Below are 22,264 nucleotides of genomic sequence, written 5' to 3'. Positions count from 1 at the left end.
AGTGCCGGGCACGGTGGCACACACCTGTAATCCCTGCAACTGGGGAGGCTGAGGCAGGAGGATTGTGAGTTCAAAGCCAGACTCAGCAACTTAGTGAGGCCTTAAGCAACTTGGTGAGACCCTGTCTCAAAATAAAATAGGACTGGGGATGTGGCTCAGTGGTTTAAAGCCCCTGGGTTTAATACCCAGTAACAGAAAAACAAATTGAGCAAGGAAGCCAGACATGAGAGTAGACATTGATATGAAGTTCAAAAAATAGGTAAACTTTACCTCTAGTGATAATAATCAAAACAATGGTTGCCTGTAGAGGGTAATTGATTGAGTTTGGGTGTGAGGGAGTTTTCTGAGCTGCTAGTGATGCTCTATCTCTTCATTCTTACCTTTAAAAAAAAGATATTACTTTTATCTCTTTTCCATTTGGGGAGAGTATGTAAATGATCTCTCCAAAAGCTCAAGGTTCTCACTTGCAAAAACAGCATCCACTGTAAACAGCTTAGGCAGAAAGAGATTTATTAAACAATATTAATTAAATAGCTAGTGAACTCCAGGGAGGGCCAAAGATTTGGTCTTAGTTGCTTCAGAGCCAGAACAACATATCCAAGACAACTCAGTGGGAAACACTCCATTGTACCAAGTGCATGTTCTCCCTGAAACAACCCTGATCTCTTGGCCTAAAGCTCAGCACCATTGATTCTCAGCCACTGGCACCCAAAGCTCAATCTTGGCTGTCTCAAAGCAAATGCCTCTGCCTCTAATGTCTTTGCACAGGTCTGATGCTTCTCATGGCTCTCCAGGGCATCCAGATCCAACAGAGTATGGCTGATTGGTGGAATGAAGGTCATGTGCCTGACCCTGATTATAGAGGATTTTGGGAATTGTAGTTTGTGGCTTGCAATCCCTTTTTCACAAGGAACTGGATAGTCAGCAGTAGGGAAGTGGTACAGCAAAGTCCTTGTCCCTAGTGAGGAGGCTGGATGCCCATTTTCCATGGGTCTCTTTGGCATTTAGCCCTGTCTGACTCTCCCCCATGCCCTGAAGCAGGCCAGCAATTCATGTTGGCTGCACATGAATTCCCTCACATGGTTGACTGAGAAGACTAAGTCACTGATTTGGAAAACACAGTAAAACCACAGGCCAAATTTTACCCACAAGAGAAAAATAAGAATAACTCCCTGGACACCTCAGGGATTTTCTGCAAGTATGCTCTTCTGTGATTTCCTGAAAAATTCAGAGACTTTTGACTTAGAAATTGTATTTGACAATTGCAGCTGATTTTCACCAATGTGGCAAGATGGATACATTTTTATTCATTAACATGCTTCTTAGGGAGTGGACTCTATTTGTGGGAGTGATTGGTGAGTTTCATAGAAACCTTGGTACCTTTATTTTTTTAAAAAAACCTCCTTTGTTATCATGATACATACAGTTGGTTTGGGGAGGTAGTGGCATGGAGGACCTATAAAACAATATATTGATAGTATCACAATCCCTATTAGGCTGACCTTCTTATAAGATATCTCCAAGTGCATTTATTTCTCCTCCATGCAGATTTTTAAGAGGCCCTCACTTTTGACATTTTGTTCAAGACTTACCAAATTTACTCCCCATGGTAAGGTGGAGAATGGAGGGCTCTGCAGAAATAGTTGTTTCTAGAAAACTGATACTCTCCCAGGGTGATGTAAGAATGTTTGGGGCTGCAAGTAACAGAATAGCAAACAGACTCTGATTCAAATAATGAGAACACCTAACAAGAAATTTGGTTGCATGGTTGATTAATTCAACCTTTTAGACAGGCCACTAAAAGTAGAAGATCTTCCCATCCTTTTCCTTTTTTCTCAGAATATTGTTTTTTTAATCTTTGTTGTGTTTCCTCATGATCAGAAAATGACTTGCATGGTTCCAAGAATCGTATCCTCACCCAGTCATGTCCAAAGTAGGGCATAAAGCAAAGTTTCTAATTACATACCTTTTTCAATCAGAGGATTTTCCCCCAGAAGCTCCACAGAAGCCTCTTCCTCATATCCCACAAAGTTATATGTGCAGGGTCTAGACACAAGACTGGGAAAGTGAATATCTGGTAGTTTTAGTCTTTGGAGGGTCAGTGGAATCTGACAGGAAGAAAAGAAGTGGAAGAAAAGGGCCACAGTACAGGCAACCAACAGTGTCTGCCATAGCTACTTCTTCAATCAGAAATGAAAAGTTTTCAACAGATTTTGGTGGTGCGTTTCCCTGTCTGTTGAACAGAGACATTGAACCAACCTCCTTTTTACATGTGTGTGTTCAGCATAGAGCAGAGCAAAGAGAACCACCAACACATGAATTTGTGCCCTACTGCTCATTGGCTGTGAATTCTCTGATAAGCCACACACTCACTCTGTCTGTCAAATGAAAACCTTCCCAGAACCAGCCTTTAGCATCATAGCATCCATTGCACTATCAAAGTTTGACAGCTGTGTGTCTGCTTTGAGGGTTCATTTGTTCCATCTCTTGATATTCTTATACCAACTACCACATCTTCTGTTGTTAGTACATTTGTCTTTACCTCCTTCTACTTATTTATTTCTAATTCTGTTCCGGGCTGATCGATCAGATCGCCAACTCTGTTAGAAATTTCTGTTGAAGGGGAAAAAATAAATCTGTTGAATATGAGCCAATGAGCTGTGAATGAGGGTCTAGAAAGCACTAGTATGGTATCTATAGCATTAGTATGGTGTTTATAGTGGCTCAGAGAGTCTGAGACTTATATACTGGGGATTGAATCCAGGAGTGCTTAACCACAGAGCCACATCCCCAGCCCTTTCTATTTTTTTAAAAATTTGAAACAGGATCTCTCTAAGTGGCTTAAGGCCTTGGTAAGTTGTTGAGGCTGGCTTTGAACTTGCGATTCTCCTGCCTTAGCCTCCTGATTTACTGGGATTGCAGATATGTACCACTGTGCCTGGCAATTAACTGATATTATAAGAGTTATTTTGTTTTGGAAAAAAATCAAGCTTACAGAGAAGTTACCAAATCAGTGTACATATTCCTATATATTCAAGTCACTAAGTTAAACTGTTCTTAATATTTACCATGTTTTCTTTTCTCTTTCTCTCTGTGTGTATACACATGCACATACATGCATGTTATTGTTATTATAGGTTGTGTATCCCTTATCCAAAATGCTTGGGACTAGAAATGTTTCAGATTTTAGATTTTTTAAAATTTTTGTCTATTTGCATATACATAAAGAGAGATCTTTTGGATGGAACCCAAGTCTAAGTATAAAATTCATTTATGTTTTATATATACCATGTACATGTAGCCTGAAGGTAATTTCACACATTTTTAGTGCACTTTTGTTTTGTCTGTGACCCATCACATGAAGTCAAATGTGAGCTTCTCCATTTGTGCTATTGTGTTAGTGAGATTTTGGAGCATTTTGAATTTTGTATTTTTGGATTAGGAATGCTCAACCAGTATTCTTGCTATTATTAATATTGTAATTATTTTTTGGCTGAATCATACGAGAGTAGGTTGCAGGCATCATAACATTTTAGTTCTAAGTGCTTTTGCATGTACCTCTTAGGAACATACACATTCTTCTATGTAACCACAGTACAATGACCAAATTGACCAAATTTGACATTGACGCAATACTCTTGTCTACTATTTAGATCTTATTCAAATATCACCATTTGCCCCAATAACATATTTTAGACAATCAAGTTTTTGATGTAGTCTCCAAATGAAGATCATGCATTGAATTTAATCAGAGGCCTTTTAAAGCCACTATTGAGTTGAGCTCTGTATTCTGAGAACTGAGGGTGCCAGAAGATTCACCTCTGGATAATTAGTGCCTCTCCGAGTTGACAGCCACAGAGGACTTTCAACTTTTCAAAAAACTTTTCTTTCCCTCTGCTTTCATCTCACTTGATCCTTACAACAGCCCTGTGAGGGAAGCAGGGCACAGGTTAACATCTCCATTTTATGGATGAGGAAACAGCACCAGAGGGTCATGCAGCAGGTTCGAGCCAAGAGGTCTGTGTCAGCGCTCTGGCTTTGCACTAAATCCCTGGACCTTTCTTCCACTCCCCAGCAGATCAACGGCAGACAAAGGCTTAGCCAGGCCTCCTGCCCACTGGGCTTTGGCCCTGTCTCTAAGGACACCACCTGTCTCCCAGTTGGCAGTTGTCAGTCTGGTGCCAGCAACTAGGAAAGCAGATGTCTAGAAGGAAGTGAAGGTCGCAAGACAGAAGCAACTGGGGAAGAGCCCCTCTTTGGTCTCAGCCCTAGCTCAGGGACAAGTTTCTCCATCTCTTGTAGGAGAAGAGACTGGCCCAAGGACTTTCCTGGTCCCTTCCTGCCCTATGAATCTAAAATGATGTGGCTGCACCTCCACCCTTAGAGATTTTTGGTTCTTAACCCTTTAGCATACACATGTACTTTGAGCTGCCAGGACCTGTCCTGCATGAACATGCACATTCACGCACAGATGCACAGAAGTATACCCAACCCTCCCTCCAGATGCCCCTCCCTAGGAGCAAGCCTCAGCCCATGTGCTCGATGGTCCATAAATACCCTAGCTTCCTCTCCCCCCTGGTGGGCTGTGACATGCATGTTCATAGTGTGGTTTCTGGACTGGTGCCAGCCTGAGAACTGTTTGCTATTGGTTTGCAGAAAGTACAGAAATCGGAGAGGAAGCATCTGGGGGACTTCTATAGCAAGTTCATATCAAAATGATGTATCTCTTGAACATCATCATTATCATCATAAATTGGAGCTTATACTTTGTTTGTTTTGTTCTTTCATTTTCCTAGTAATTCATTTTTGTTGTATGTTCCAAAGTATCCAGAGATAGAGATAAAGGTATTAGTGGTCCAAGATGGCTTGGAAATTAAAAACACAACAACCCTAAGTCTTCACTGTTTCCCAACGGGATTAAGTTCCAGTTACCCACCATTTGCTCAATAATGCATGCTTCATTGAGCATATGTTTTCAATGTTTCCTCTCAAAATTCATGTGTTGGAAACAATCCCCAAAGTCTTAAGTTAATTGTATTTGAGTGAGGCCTTCTAGAGGTAATAAAGATTAGGTGAAGTCATGAACATGGGGCTCCCTGATGGTTCTAATGGCTTTATAAGAAGAGAGAGAGAGAGAGAGAGAGAGAGAGAGAGAGAGAGAGAGACCCAAGATAGCACTTAGCTTAGGGCCTTTGTAGCACTTGTGCTTGTTTTGTCTTGCCATGTAGTGCCTCTGCCATATTATGATGCAGCATGAAGGCCCTCACCAGATGCTGACCAGATACTGGCACCATGCTCTTGGATGCCCTAGCCTCCAGAACCATGAGCCAAATACACTTGTATTCTTTATAAATTATCTAGTCTCAGGTATTTTGTTATAGTAACAGAAAAATGGACTAAGACAATGACTTATCTTTGTTTCCCTGTTTTACTCCTTCACTCCTCTACCAGTGCTTCTTGGGATATGCCCTAAATACACTTTGAATACTCAAATTCTCATCTCAAAATCTGCTTCTGGGGGAACCTAGCCTCAAACAATGACTTATGATTTTTTCCAATGAATTCCAGAAACCAGTTACATCCTGTGTTTTTTAAGAATATATACTTTAGAAATGGAATGCCTAAAGCTTCTACCTGGAAGTACTTTTCTAAAATACCACAAGACTTTGACAGCATTTAGAGTAATTCAAGAGGCACTTGATTTATTCTGCCCATGTTTTAATTCATCTAAAAATAATTATGAATAAAACCTCCTGGAATGTCATACCCAGCTGCGTGTTAATTTCACACAAACATCAAACTGACCACTGCCTTCTTCTCCCTTTACTCTGTGCAAGCCTCACATTTACCCCCTTGGCCCTAGAGGTCTCGGGATTCTAGGGGACAGACACCAGGGCTATGGAGCAGGATCCTATTCCGTCTCAGAGTCTTCAAAATACATGGGAATTCAAGGGAGCCGATCGCAAATCAAAGTAAAGAGCCATAGTCTTGGCTTTGTTCCCTGTCTGCTGTTTGTATATTTTATATTATGCATGGGCCGGGGGCGCCCACGGCGGGGCCTACTGGTTATAACCACAATCAATCAATCCCAACCTATTTTCAGGACCTGCCAACTATCAGGACAACTTCCAGAACTATTGGAGCCCTCTTTTCATTATTTAAAGACTGATGAAAGGAGGCAAAAATATTTAATGAAAGGGTCAGGCTGACCAAATGACAAGGCAGCTCAGGGCTTGAGGCTCATGCTGGTTTAAAGGCATTAGCACCTTGGTTTCTGAGGCAAGGTAGCCAGACTGAGCATCTGGGCTTCTGTTCGCCCCAGGAGTTGGGATCAGGTGGTGCTGGGCTAGTCTCATAGCCCTAGTTTAATGCAGAAGTACCCAGGGGGCCAATGAGATGCCGCTTTCTCTACTATCTTTGAAGTCTCAAACTTTGTCCTTAGCTATGATGCAATGGCCAAGAATCCCCAATATTGTGAAAGGTCGCCTAGGGAAATGCTAGTGACTGCAGAGGACAAAGCACAGCAACATAATTAGGAAAGGAGGAGAATCCAAGCAAAAGCACTTATGGCTACCCCTTTGTCATGCGCATCTGAGCAACCAAAATGGCTACCCTGCTGCTTATGCAGGCAAACCTGGTCAGTACTCCACCAGATGCCCCGAGGCTGCCATGCCAGCTAAAATCCAGGACAGCCAGTTACATTTGAATTTTCAATAAACACATAAGTTTTAAAAGTATAATTTTATCAAAGTGGATTCTACTGTCATGTATAACTAAGAAGAACCAATAAAAAATAGCAAAGAAAGTATAAGTATGTCCCAAAGAGCACATGGCGGTATACTTATGCCAAAAAACAATGTGTTGTTTCTCTGAAATTTGGAAGTTATTAGCCATCTGGGATTTTTGTTTGCAAACTCTGGCGACCCCACATTGGATCCTTGTGGCCCTTGCCATTTTTGCCTGCCCTTCCATGCAGCTTTGGGGTGGCTTTTCCTGTGAGTCTTCCTTTGCAGACTTGCTGTTGGGTTGCTGGAGGCCCTGCGAGTTTGTTTCCTCAGCCCAGCTGCATGGTGGTTCTAAGCTGGTCACCAGTAACTGATGGGGACAGGAATATGAAAGCCTGGCACTCTCGCCTTGCTCTGGCAAGATCAGGATGACAAAGTGGGCCTGACGTTGCACACTCAAATGGCTTCATCCCCTCTCCAGTTCTGCTCCTTCCATCCCTTACCAGATTCCTCCAGGAGCCTTCCTGCAGAAACCACTTGCCCGGGAATCTACAGCTCAAGGGTGGCTTTTGGGGATACAGCCAGGAGAGCTCAGCAAGCAAAGGTTCTTCAGGGGCCAGGAGGAGGCTTACAGAGAGTTTTGGAGGGCCAAGGGAACAGCAAAGGGGAGACCTCCTAGGGAGAAAGCCCCTGCTCCCAGTACCTAGCTCATGCCAAAGAGGGAAGTGGGGAAATGAAGCCACCCGACTCCCTCCCGTCTTGGCTGCAGATAGAAGTCAGCCAGCCAGGCGGCCTCCAGAGAGGGGCCTGGATTCTTGCATCCTGGCTGGGAACCCAGTACCGTAAAACTGGTGCTTCAGTGCTCACGCTCCCGTGGGGGCCTCTCAGCCAGACACAGGCCCTCACTCTCTTGTCTGTTCGCCTCACTTTTGCCACGGGTGAGATGTGCATGAACTCAGCACGCTGCCTGGCAAGTGCACGCCACTCAGGATATGTTGGGAGAATGGATGACAAAATGGAATCACTCCATTGCCCTGCAGCCCGTGCTCTGTGCTTCCCCAAAGCCTCCCCAGTTGGATCCAGTCTCTTTAACTTGCTGCAAATGCACCAAGCTGTATGCCATCGAAGGAGCTTTTCAATTCTGTCAAGCTGGGGCAGAGGACACACAGTGCCTTGCATGGTAACAGATGAGTGCAGGTAGCTGCAGGTAGCCCATCCGTTAAAAAAAGGAAATATCCTTCTCCCTTTTGGCTGCACGTTGGAATCACTTTGGAGAGCTTTAAACAATTCTGATGTTTGGCTCTCACCCTCAGAGGGTCTGTTGTAGTTAGTCAGGGTGCAGTCTGGGTATCGGGATTTTTAAAAAACCTTTCAAGAAATTGCTGCATTCTGGCTGGGCACAAAATCAGGAGCCACTCACAGCCTTGTAGATTCAAACAGCAATTCTTTATTCCCGAACTCACACCGGCACTCTACAAACACGTTCTGGGCAAATCCACACTTCCACTGGGCTCTGCATCCCAAAATACTCTCTGAATCCCGTGAGAACTCAAGGAGCGGGCGGGCGCTTGAGGCAGCAGGATACGCCCTATTCCTAGCAGGAATCACCTTAAACCTGGAACCACCCTAAACCCGTAACGCCCTAAATCCCAATACGCCCTAAATCCCGATCCGCCCTAAACCCTGATCCACCCTAAACCCCGGATCCGCCCTGGTCCTTGAGCAAGGTCACCTTTCATGCAAAGTCACTGCAAATGACCTGGGTCCAACATGGAGAGTCCTTCCTCTAAGCAACATGGAGTAGGCTGACAAAGAAATTGCGATGCGTCATTCCTACTTGGCAATGGCTCTCAGCAAGAAATTCTGTTATGCAGTTAAGAATTGACAATCATTGGACTACAAGGTTCTAGGCCTGGATGGAAAATCTCAGTGCACCTACAATAATATGGGGGTTGGAAAAGGTCAAGACATTCTGTCAATTGGGCTCCATCATTTCAAATTCTGGGTGTGTTTTTTTTTTTCATTTTAAGAAATGGTTCCTCACTTGAAGGAAGCTGCTCTAGTTCTGTAATGGTTCTCAAACTCAGGTGTGCATCAGGATCACCCACAGTGTTTGGGAAAACACAGGTGGTTGCCCCCACCAGCCCCAAAGTTTCTGATTTAGCAGGTTTGGGGAAAAGCTGAATAATTTGCATTTCTAACAAGCTCCAGGTGAGGTAGAAGCAGCTGGATTGGGGTGCACGCTTTGAAAAGTACTGGGTTACCACAGGTTTCATCTATAGTTTTGCTTCCCATGGTCTCTGTTATGATCCAAAAATATTGAATGGAATATTCCTCAACAATTTGTGAATTTTAAATATATATATATATCAGGGATGGAACTCAGGAGTACTTGGCCACTGAGCCTCATCCCAGCCCTATTTTGTAGTTTATTTAGAGATAGAGTCTCACTGAGTTGCTTAGCACCTCACTTTTTGCTGAGGCTGGTTTTGAACACGAGATCCTCCTGTCTCAGCTTCCTGAGCCCCTGGGATTACAGGTGTGAACCACCACACCCGGCTACATATTTTTATTATTATTATAATTGTTCAGTTTTATTATAGGTTCTTGTTGTCAATCTCTTATTGTGCCTAATTTGTAAATTAAGTTTATCATAAGTCTGTATGAACAGGAAAAAGCATAGTTAATATAGAGCTTGTTACTACTTGCAGTCTCAGGCATCCACAGAATGTCTTAGAACATATCTGGGGACCACTGCAATGTCAACTATATTTGGAGCTGAGCTGGCTGTCTGAAGGAAGAGTGTTACATTCATTCATTCTCTATTGGTTTATCCCTCAAAAGTGTTACTTAAAGACCATGTATTCGTTTTGTTTCTGTAATCATGCCTTGTAACAAACAACTCTCAAATCTTTCACTCATTCATCCTCCATTGATTTATGCCTCAAAACTGGTACTTAGGGACTCAGGATATTATGGGAGAATGGATGACTAAATTAAGTGATTCCAGGCCCTTCTCCAGCCTCTCTGGTTCTGTGTATTAGTCAGTTTTTTTTTCTATAATCATGCTGTGTGACAAACAATTCTCTAATTTTGGCAAACTTATAACTGCAAACATTGATTGCATACTTGCAGACCTGCAGGTTGGCTACAATTCAAGCTGTACTAGATCTGAATCCAGGCTTCTGTGTGGGTTCATGTTTGTCTCACATGGATTCAATCCAAGACCAGCCCAGGCTAAAATAATAATGGCTGCCTGGGACATGCTCTTTTTATAACAGAAGGCTGAATCTTCAAGAGGGCTGGCAGATACTTAAAGCTTTAACTTCTGTCATTGACCAAGGCAATTTCCATGGCCAAGCTTAAAGTCAGGATGGGGAGACATATTTTGACCACAGTAAGCAGTGTCAGTGACAAACAGTAAAGAATGATGGACAAATAATACCATCTATCACAACTTGTTCATTGTCAGGCCCCATGTGAAATTCTGAAGAGACCCAGAAAGATAGAACAGATTCTCAGCCTCTAAGAAACATAGATAGTTATGAAAGACACAGGAACAAAGGTTCAAGAAAGTACTAGAAATGAGATGTAGAACAAAGAGCCATAGAAGCATGAAGGTGGGAATGGCCCTCGTTGCTGGGGTGCCTGCCCTCCTACACTGTGCAATGAAGCTGGGCCTAGGTTGTAGTTCTGGAAGCCAGGGCTGTGTGTGGGAGTAGCTGAAGTGGTCCACAGCTGGAGAATATGGAGAAAAGAGGAACTGAATCTGCCTGGGCTCGGGGGACAAGTTCCTTCTAGAAAGTTCCAAGTGTGTGGTTTGAGGCACAGAACAACTGAGAAGGAGAATTGGCTTTTTAATCAAAGGGCTAGCACAAAACAAAAACAAAACCAAGAAATGTGAATGAGTCATGGGGCAAGTGAAGCCCAATTTGAGGAGGCAAGGGATTCTGGAGGGGAGGGCTGTCTGATGGGTTGTCTACTGCGATGTACTATAGGCAGCAAAAATACTGTGAAAGCCATCCAGTTGGAAGACAGGAAAAGGAAAGTGAATTTGGGCAGCCTTCCCCAAAGAGAGGGCATTTCAACTGGGGCATAACCAGTGAATAGGAGTTTGTTAGCAGATGGAGGTTACATCGTGGGAAAGGAAGTATCAATTGTTTGGGTGGCAATTCCAGGAGCACACAGACTCCTTCCTTTTCCATAAAGTTTCTACAGTTCTTATCTTTGTTCCAGTCCACTCTTCACCAATGCCTGTCCCTACCCGCCCAATTGGCAGTCTGCCTGCTGCCCTAGACTGCCCTGCTGCCCACAGCTGTGTCTGTGTTTCCAGGTCACTGGGGTTTTATTGCCTCTGAGGTTCGAGGAGTTTTCTCCCCTCAAATAATTACCACTGAAATTATGTGGTTTGATCTTGGATTGATTCCAAAACTCAGAGACTCCCAAACAGTGTAACTTAGTGAGTTTTCTGAGGACTGGGGCCAATATCCCCAATGCTGGGCTCAAACACACAATCTGCCAGGACCCTCAGTCTTCAGCTGCTGTCCCTGTAGGGGTGGGAGTGAGCCCTGCCTCCTGGGAGTCCTCTTTTTGCTCCCAGAGGCTAGGTCAAGATTTGGTGGTGCCCTTTTTTTGGAAGAGGCACAGTAAATCCTTCAGGATGGTACAGTGAAATACTCTGAGGTCTTGAAGTCATCTTGCAAGGGATCTAGAGACCTGATGACAATTTGATTTCTGGGAATCTGCCATGACATCCCTAAGCCTCTGAGTTGGGTGAATTCAAGACCTCAATGAAGAAAGGCATTCAGAATCCAAGGAGAAGCTAGCTCAAAGGCATGGAGCAGTAAACATATCCAGAGTGTTGGGACAGCAGGCTCAGTTAGATGATTTGGGCTGAGCCAAGCCAGAAGCCTGGAGAACTGAAGGTGCCAGGAAAGGGGCAGCTGGTGACTGACAGCATTTTGCTCTATTTTGTAGGTGGCAGTGACCATAAAAGCCATTTAAAGGGGGAAGTGGCCTCTTGCAAATTTATCAAGTTTACACTGAAAAAAAAAATCCTGTTGAAGATGGAGGAGACTGGAGAAAGATTTGAGAGAACCCTGGTTCCGACTCTTCTTGTTGAAAACCTGAGAAGAGAAGATTCGAGAACACCCTTTAGTTTTTTTTCAACAGGGATTACAAAGTCAACCCCCTAAAAGGACAGAGCAGGAGTGTCAGTGACTGAGCAGGCTGGTTTTTCTTTTCTTTTCCTTCGCTTTCCATAATGGCAACCTAGGCTTTGTTGTGTTTTGTGCAGAAACACTTTGCATAGTAATTATGTAAGAAGAGTCTGTACTTCCATGAAGGTACACGTTCACACCTATTTGCCTTTAAAGACACAGCCCTTTCTTTTTTTATACCTTTAATAGAGACATGAGTATATGAAATATCTCACTCTCCTCTTAATAGTACACATCAGACCCATGCAATGAAAATAAAATGATTTTTGACAATTGATGGCTGGCCTTAATGGCAGAAAGTGATAGGAAACACTGGGGTTGTGGAAAGCTGGATGGGTAGGTCCAGACCCAAAAAGGACCACTGCTTCTTTGCCATAGCAGGTGAGGCCTGAGTTTCTAATTGATGAAAGAATTAGAAAGCATATTTTAATATAAAATATTTCCGTTTTGAAGACACTGGTGCTATGCTTTGAACATGTACCCTGAAATTCATGTAAGGGAATTTGGTTGCCATTGTGACAGTAAAGAGAGTGGCAAATCTCAAGAAAATTCCTATGATGATGGTATTTGAAGGTGGAACTTTGGGGAAGTACTTAGGATTAGAGGTTGTCATGAGGATAAGGTCTCTGTGATGGCATTAGTAGCTTTATAAGAAGAAGAGATACCTGCGCTGCTCTGTCTCACCATGTGATGCCTCCACCATGTTATGATGCAGCAAGTAAGCCCTCACCAGATGCTGAGCGGGTGCCGGTGTTGTGCTATTAAACTCCTCAGCCTCCACAACTCTAAGAAATGAATTTTCTTCTTCTTTTATACATCACACAGTCTCAGATATTCAGATATAACACTAGAAAATAGACTATGACAATTGGTTGGTGACTTGCAATTTTTTACAGTGTGTGGACTGCAGGCTGTTTCAATTTGTACCTGCCCCCCCGCTCCCAGATCTTCACTGGGGATAGTGAAGATTATTCACTCTAGTGAATGTGAGATTGTCAACTTGCCCAAACAGTGATACCTTTAAGACAGGTATGTCCAGATTACAGGCCTGGGATGGGCCTGAAGGTCATTATGGCTGCCTTCTGAGAACTGAAGGTGAAAGAGGCCTCTACTTCAGGTTGGGGTCATTTTCTTATTCTGAGGCTACTCCCATGAGGTGATGCTGCCTTCTCTTGTAGCAAAGATATTTAATACACTGAAATCTGGATCACTTAAGGATTCAAGAGCGGCCAGACAGAGGTGGTCATACTGCAGCTATTGGGAAAGCCAGCTGTCAACCTGGCTGTATAAGTTTCCCTTGGTTGCTGTAATAAAGTGCCCCAAACTGGATGGCTTAAACCTATAGAAATTTGTTCTTTCACAGTTTTGGAGGCTAGAAGTGAGAGATCAACATGCTGGCAGGGCCATGTTCTCTCTGAATACCCTAGAGGGGTATCGTTCCTCACTTTTCCCAGCTTCAGGTGGTTACTGGCAATCCTTGGCACTTCTTGGTTTATAGACACATCACTCCAATCTCTGCCTTCATCTTCACATGGCCTTGTCCTTCTCTTTGTGTTTGTGCCCAATTTATCTCTTCTTCTACTGAAAATTGTCATTGGATTGAGGGCTCACACTATCTGAATTTGATTTTATCTATAAAAACCTTATTGCAGAAGAACAGTGCCTAGATGTCCTTGACTGACTCAGCTGTCCCCTCCTCACCCCACTCCCACTTGTAGTACTCAGAATAATTGTCAAGAATATAATGACTTGAGATGAGGAAACAGTCTGGGTTGTGTCCTCTGTTAGTCAGTGTTCGGTCACTATAACAAATATCCGAGGTAATCAACTTAAAAACATAAAAGGTTTATTTTGGCTTATGGCTTCAGAAATTTCAATCCATGGTCAATTGGACACATTGCTTCAGGTCTGTGGCAGGGCAGCACATCATGGTAGAGCCTTGTGGGAAGAGCAGGTGGGAAACAAAGAGAGAAGAAGGGACTGGGGTCCCAATGTCCTCTTCAAGAGCACGCCCCCAATCACCTAACTTCCTCTCACTAGGCCCCACCTCCTCAAGGTTCCACTACCTCCCAGTAGTTCCACAGGATGACAGCCAAGGCTTTCACACATGGGCCTTTGAGAGACATGTCATATTCAAGCTATAGCACTCTCCTTTGCTTATGTGCTTCTCTGCTGGCCCCAACCAGAAGGTCTCTGATCTCCATAGGCAAAAGGAGCTGTGTCTATTTAGGGAAGGTGGCAGAGAGCCCGAGGAACAATGCAAAACATCCTTTGGAAGTTCAGCATCCCAGAAGCAGAGGTTGTGAGCTTCCGGAGTTGGAGAGGGCATTAACTGCCACTCAATGTAACCTTCCTCAGAGCTTTGAGTTCCCTCTTATGACTGCTTCTCAGGGTCATCCTATGTTTGGAAAAAAATCTCTGAGACAGGGCACTTGCTACCCCCAAGGCAGCCCAACTCATTTTTAGACAACTCTAATCTTTATCAAATTCATCCTGATGCTGAGGCAGAATCTGCCTCCCTGGCACTTCACCCCTTAATCCTGGTTTATCCGTCGGGGCCCGGAGCACAAGTATAATTCATCAAATCATCAGCTATCAGAGCTGGGGGCCATCAAGGGCAACCCCTCATCTTAAGTTCCCTCTTTTGCTCCAGATGCCGCTTCTAGATGTACCAGTCTGGGCTGGAATTATCTGCAGTTTGTACTCGTCTGCTGCCTCCCTGAATTTTAATAGTATTTTATTTGTATTTCCTTTCCAGCCCTGGGTACCCTTTTCTGAGAAATCAGGTTGACCTTCTCAGCCTAGAGGAAAAAAAAGGGTGGTCAAGATGCTCTATACAGGTATGATAAATGGGACACTGGTGGCCACATCCGGGAGCCCAAAGACAGGAATGGCCGAGATGGGTTCTGAGCAGATGTGGTGATGGTGGCAGGCCTGTCCCCCCCCAAACACACACATACACACACACACACACATGCATACACACATACACACACTACATCAGCATGGCTGCAAACAGCTGCTGCTCCCCCGACTCCTCCCTGCCCCAATATAAAAGCACACCCATCATAGTATTTATAGAACTAGTAAATAAAGAATAAAATAGCAAGTGAAAGTAGGTTTTGATTACCTACGTGTTGGTAAAACCCAGCTGGAATAATTTGATTCATGCATGGAAAAATGCCTCCGAAGCAAGGCCTTTTTTTAGTGTGCTGAAACTGAATCCCTCCAGCCGCAGATAGAAATTTCTGCTCTCTAGTTTGGCTTCAAGACTAAGAATTAAAATCTAAAACGAGATTCCAAGAGAACTAATTATTTGATCCCTCGAAATATACCAGCTAGCCGTTTTCCAATCTTGCAGACAAAGCTTCTGAATGAAGGGAGAGATGATAACGTCCCCTTTGGCACCTGGCCTCTTTCCGGGAGGGAGGGATGGAGGGAGTGGGGGAAGGAGGGAGGCGCATCCTCACCCAGTTGGAAGGATTGAAAGTGAAGACTGTCTCGTCTGTCAGACCTCTGGACATAGCTCCAGGGCACAGAGAGCTGTGTGTTTAGGCAGAATTAGGCACCATGTGAATTTGATTTCTGTACCCAGTATCAAGGGGCTGTGACTAATTTTATATTCCACGAGTGGTTTTTAAGGAATGAAAAATCTATTCTTCTTATCCCCAACCTCCCACTCCCTCAAATAAGGGTTTCCCTTTCCCAAGATGCCAGCCCGCTGTGCAGACAATGCCCCTCGTTCATCACAAGAGATTTCTGTGTGATTCTGGTGTCATTGCTTCTGTTCTTGATCATCCTCTGGCTTCAGGGACACTGGATTTAGTGACCCATGGCTACCGAGAGCTGCTGTTTTTCCTGCCTACAATGCCTGGAAGCTACACATATGTGCTCTCTCTCTCTCTCACACACACACACACACACACACACACAGCCCTAACATGGTGATGTTAAGAGCTAGTTTGAGACGTACTTTTGTTTCAGTGATTAAGGATAAAGGAGTTCCCAATCACTCATACTGTAGTGCGAATTAGTCCCATAAAATTGCTTTCTTTGAAACACCCTTCTGGCATTCAGCTACACAGAGAAAGTGAGATTTGGAGTGAGAAAGAGGGGCAATTCTAGCAATAGTGTGCTTTGGGGACCAAGGACCTGAATGAAGGGTCAGTGGGAGAAAGAAGAGAGCCAGAAAATAGATAAGAGAACAACCAAAGTCAAATTTCCTGTCCCATCTCATTGGATGGATTCCTTCACTTGGGCTTGTGATGTTTTCCAGGGCCCAGATGTATCCAAGAGATTTTGGTGATTCGTCTATGGATGGACTGACACTTTAAGCATCCTCTTCATGGGGGACATTTGTTCCCAGTTCTGACACTGGTGGATTTTTCCAGTTAGTAACTTAGGCTGCACAAATGATCAGAGTGACATTCAAAAAGGCAAAAAGATCTTACATATGTGATATTGAATAAAGAGTTTTTTTCCTCCAAATGAAGGATGCATCATGTCTCAGACTAGGGAAATGCTCTTAGCAGCAACAAAGAAATCCACAAGGACAAGCCTATGGGGTCATGGTCAAGTGCTTTGTCACTGCATTCCGTCTAAACTCCTTGCTTCCCCTTACTTTCAGTTCTTCCCTGTCAAGGGGTTTTGGAGATGTGGTTCCAGAAGTGTCCCAAACCCCTGTCTGCTGCCATGACATCCCTGTTGATGTTTATTCCCTCCGGGGGGCGGGGCGGGGACTTTTGTGGAAATCAATCATCTGTATTCCAATGATTGCCAAGACTCTGGCAATGCGTGGCTTCTTTACATTAGAATGCTAGTAGAACTGTCAGAGTTTTGGACCTGTCTGTTATGGCTTCATGTTCTTGAGGCAGATGCAAGGTGGAATAGGAAAGAAGATTTCATCCCACTCATCCTTTGGATGAAAATTGCCCAGCAGAATGGTGATGGTGACTCATCAATTTCTAGAACAGACAAGTCGTTCATGCCCCAGAGAGCATGAATACCTACAACTGTGTGCAAAACTTTGCCTGTGCATCTATGTTTGGATAGAGGGAGCTCAAAGTTTCATCAGATTTTCAAAGGGATCCTGAGCGCCCCACCTGCCTCAATTTGTTTTAAACACGAACATAGATAATAATTTGGGAATCATAGGAAATGATTTCTTATTAGAGAAGATGCTCAAACTAAAATGATTTGTGGCAAAAATGATTACATCAGTCAGACTAGGTAAGACCACGCTGCAGTAACAAACTCTGTGGCTTAGTGTAATAAGGCTTATTCCTTACTCATGATCCATGCCAGACATGGGCTGGTGGGGAGAACATATGCACTGCAATCATTTGGAATCCAGACTGAGAAAACCTTCCTTTTCACCCCCACTCCCAGAAGCCCCCCACATCTCTGCAACAGCAGGAAAACAATGTGTCCCATAGCTCTGAAGCCTGGTGGCTATTTGCCTCCACCCAGGAATATTCGAATCCAGTTGGCCCAAACAGGTGACAGATAATTAGCCCAAACAAGTTACTTGGCCAGGAGTAACACCCAAACTGAAGGGGACATGTAATCCAGTCATATGCTTGAGTAGGAAACTGGACTGTTTGTGAAGAGCCTTAGGGACTATTGCTGTGAGATAACATTATTATTTTTTTTGAAAGAAAACAATAAAGTGTTCAGCTCATCCACTTTAAAAATTAAGAACAAGAAACATAAAACTGTATTCAACAAATATAGTTGATAGTAAAAAGAATTTCGGCTCTGTGTTATGGCCAATTAAGATGGAAAAAGTTGGAGGAAAGAGATTGAAGGAGAGGGAGAGAAAGAAAGCGAGAGAAGGAGAGAAAGAGCCAGAAAACAAATGAAAGGGACTTTTGTGGGGACAAGAGGAGGGCCAAGACCACATGCCACAGCAAGGTGAGTCTTTTGTGTCAGCTGAACCTTAGAGCTCACTGTTCCCCTGCCCCACGCTGCTGCCACACCAGGCCAGCTCTTAGGGAGCCAGCAGTATTCCAAGTTTCCCTGCACCCCATCTTTCTGGGGGCTGCTCCAATAAGCAGCAAGACCCCTGTCCCTCTGAGTGGGACTTCCTGCAAGAAACGCCCTCACAGAGGCACTTCTTGGGCTCATTAGAGTGAAGCTGAGAGCCTGGCATGCCTTGAGAGCCAGTCCCCCATCCCCCGCAGGTCACTCCCCCGCCAGACACCATGGTTCCTTTTATGCACGAAGACCATGAGCAGGCTGCAGATAGACCGAAGTCTATCAAAAGCTGCAAAGGAAATCTCCTTCCCTAATGCACTAACTCAATTCAGAGCACGCATTGAAACTATGACATAAATATGCTAAGCACATATTTTATAATAGAAAAGACTCGTTCTGTCTCTCTGTACATCTGCATGTTTTAAAAGCATAAACTAGCCCCAAGGGCTACACCTTCCTCCACCCCCATCCCTTTCCCTGGCTTCTGGAACTGAGGCTTCCCTTTGCCCTGGGAAAACTATGCTTCCCAGGCTATCATCCTGTGGCCACCTGCTACCCCCTTACTCCTCACTGAGGAAGAATGCGGAGATGGCTCTGGACAGCCTCCTCTTGCTCCTGAAGGAGGCATCTAGTTGAGAGATGGGCCAGGCTGGGACCAATGGCAGGGGCACAGGGAAGACTCTTGGGCATGACACAGCGTTGGACTCTCTTGTATTTTCTGGATCAATTCTGGTTCTTTCCTCACTGCCTTGGCTCCAGGGTGAGGCAGAGGAGACAGAACTTTGCCCTTCAAACCCCAGCTACCCTGTATCATTCAGCTTGTTACTATCTAACAAACCACCCAAGATTTACTGGTCTCAAGCAACCACCATTTTTCTCACTAGTCTGTGGCTCAGCCAAGTGGCTCTTCTGCTATGGTGTCTGGACTACAAGAGGCTTCTCTACCTGTGCTGTGATGGTCAGACTTGGCTGTCAACTTGACCCGATTGAGAGTTGCCTAGGAAATCCTTAAAGCACACTTCTAAGTGTGCTGTGAAAGTGTTTCTAGAGATGATTGACACGTGGGTCAGCCACCTGGATGGCACAGTCCTATACAGTGGGAGCCTCAATGGATCAAAAATGAAGAGAAGAGAGCAGCTTGCATATGCGTGCAAGCTTGGTTCTTCTTGAGAGCACATTTTGTGTGTGTGTGTGTGTGTGTGTGTGTGTGTGTTTGTTTCCTGCCACCATCACCCATGGGCATAGACTCTAGATCTTTTGGCCTTTCACTTGCATTTGCACCAGCTGCTCTTGGGAACTTCCAGGTCTTCAGCCTCAGAGCAGGGCTGCATCACCCATCCCACTCAATCTGAGGATCCTGCGGTTGTAAACTGAGCAGCTACCAGTTTTCTCTGGAGAGCAGTACTCTTCTCTGGGTAGTCCCAGAATGGCTTGGGGACGGCCATGCTTGGACTCTCCAGCCTCTGATTGGGTCCACCAACCTCATAAATCCCCTTTTGTAATTACATATTGCATGCTACTGTTTCTGTTCCTCTCTAGAGAGCCCTTACTAACCCACATGCTCTGACATCCTCCCCGTGGTTAGCCGGAGCTCATTCACATGGACATCTTACGGGTCCGAGAGTCACAAAATAGCAAGTCCCCATGTCAAGAGCTGTTCAAATCTCTGTTCCAGTCACTTTTCTTGCTGCCTTACTGACCAAAGCACGTCATTGGGCCAACCAAGATTAGAGGGTAGAGAAACAGATTTCATCTTGGTGGAAGGACCTATATTGGAGAGGATGTTGGGATAGCTGGTGATCATTGTGTGGTCTGCATTCCTGAACCCCAGTTTTTCCAGGCTGTAGCATGGTATGGATTTCCTTGATCCCTTCCTTATCCAGGTCCAGAGCACACAGCCAGTATGGGCCAATGTGAACTCCCCTGAGAGATTTGGGGTCCATTACATACAGACAAAGGGAACCTCTTTGGATTCGATTTGTGTATAAATGGCAGAAAAAAAAAGAATCTGAAATGATTGTGTTTCAATAAGAAAGACAGTTTTCTTTCTCAGGTTCAATAAGCATCTAAGAGCCTTGATGAAATTATCAGGGACTATGTCTTCTTCCACCCCCAAACAACTTTCCTTGTCCTCATAATCTAAAAAGACTGCTGGAGTGCCAGCCATTGTATCTGCAGGCAGCAATGTGAAGGAGAGGAGGAAGAAGGGCATAGCTGTCTTTTAAGGGAGAACTTGCAGTGGTCTTAATCACTTCCGCTTACGTACATCTCAGAGGTCAAAATTAGTGCTAATCTCGAGCACGTTACTGCTTCAAATAAATAACCTGTGATTAAGAAGGGCGACCAGAACAGATTTTTGTGGGGTAGGGGATGGTCTTTGCCAAATGGCATCTTTCACAGACATCTCATGTGACTGAAATCATGAGACACCTTGGTACAAATCTCATCTGCTTAATTGTCACACCCAGGGTGCAGTCACATCCCCTAGTTAGCTCAGTTTGGTGAAGGCACAGTGTGTGACTGCAGCCCTTTAGGCAGTTTGTCATTTCCTTGAGACCTTAGACAATGCTCTGGAGGGTTTAAGGACTGGCTCACCTACCGAATTCCACTGTTGAGGTTCATGGAAAAATCTCTCCCAAATTTCAATTGAGATATGACAACTACATAGTCAGATTCATGTTTAAATTTTCTTTTTTAAATTTAGAGACAGAGTCTCAGTGAGTTGCTGAGTGCCTTGCTTTCGTGAAGGCTGGCTTTGAACAATCCTCCTGTCTCAGCCTCCCAAACTGCTGGGATACAGACGTGTGCCACCGTGCCAGCTAACTTCATTAATCTTAAGCATGTGTTTTGATGACTTATTATATATTCAAAACCCATGAAACCATGGCCCAGATCAACCTATAGGATGTTTGTAACCTGTGCCTCTTCCCTGTTGTGTCTTTTCTGCATCAATGCCCCATCCCTGGAAGTAACCATGACTTTGACTTCTATTGCCATACATTTGTAGACTCTTTCCAGTCTGCTACTGCCCAGATTCCTCTGAATGGGGCCTGTGCTCTTTGCCTGGAACCTCCTGACACCCAGGTTATAAAATAGTGTTTGGCAGTCACATCTGGGTAACTGCTCCTCCCCTTTTCTCTCACACAACCTTTATTTGCTCTCTGGTCCTGATCTACACTTTCTCAAGGACCAGAGAAATATGTTTTTCTGTTTGGGTTCCCCTCTGTCACCATAGCCCTGCTCTGTCATGTTCTCCCTGCTGGCACCTGATCGAAGGAACCTGATGATTTATATGACAATTTGACATGTTTTCTGTGGCTGCCATGGCTGATAGGTGGAAGTTATATGGAGACCCATTTCAGTTCAATTGAATGACTTTACGGTGTCACTAGTCAAAGCTCCGTCTCCTGGTAAGAGGTATCAGCCTCACCCAGGAAGGTGTGAGAAATACGGATTCTCAGGCCCTATTTGTATTTGTTCTTTTTTTTTTCCTATAATGAAACAGCTGAGGCAGGCTGACTTTATAAAGAAAGTAAGTTTATTTGGCTCACAGTTTTGGAGGTTTGAGACACTGACACTGAGGTTCAGGGCACTGACATTGGCTGTGCTCTGTTGAGGGCCCTCTAGGCTGCATCACTTCATGGAAGGAGCATGCGTGTAAGGAAGCGATCATATCCCAAACAAGAAGCCAGAAAACTACTAGGAACCCAGGATCCCCAGGGATTGTGCCTCAGTCACTCAACGACCTCTTAGTAGTCTCCAACTCTTACAGGTCCTACCTAACTCTCAACATTGGCTCAATAAGGACCAAGTTCCAACATACGAATCTTTAGGGGGATACGTTGAAACCATATCCAAACCATACCATGACCCCAGACCTGCTGAATAGGAATCTTCATTTTCACAAGATCCCTGGGGGTGGGTGTCTGCCCATAATGTTTAGACTGTGACACCAAGAGCTGCTGTATAGTGACAGAAGCAACTGGGTCCAGGTGGCTTCTGTGTGGTTACTGTAAAATGCTAAGGCTGTATCATTCTATGAGGCCTGAGTTGCTCTGATTTCTTGACCTGCTGGTTTTGGTTTTAGATAGTCCCTTTGCCTCACTGATGATCCACAATGAAAACCTAAAGGCTTTAGGTAAAGTTGGCACAAATGTATATGGCAGTCAAACCTGGTTTAAACCAATATGAGGTCCTCCTTTTTTCTTTTTTTGGTACTGAGGATTGAACTCACAAGTACTCAAACACTGAGCCACATCCCCAGCCCCTATTTTGTATTTTATAGAGACAGGGTCTCACTGAGTTGCTTAGGGCCTCACTAAGTTCCTGAGGCTGGCTTTGAAC

Source organism: Marmota flaviventris, chromosome X (assembly GCF_047511675.1).
Source record: "Marmota flaviventris isolate mMarFla1 chromosome X, mMarFla1.hap1, whole genome shotgun sequence".
Classification (NCBI taxonomy): domain Eukaryota; kingdom Metazoa; phylum Chordata; class Mammalia; order Rodentia; family Sciuridae; genus Marmota; species Marmota flaviventris.
Note: the sequence above shows the minus strand (reverse complement) of the source record.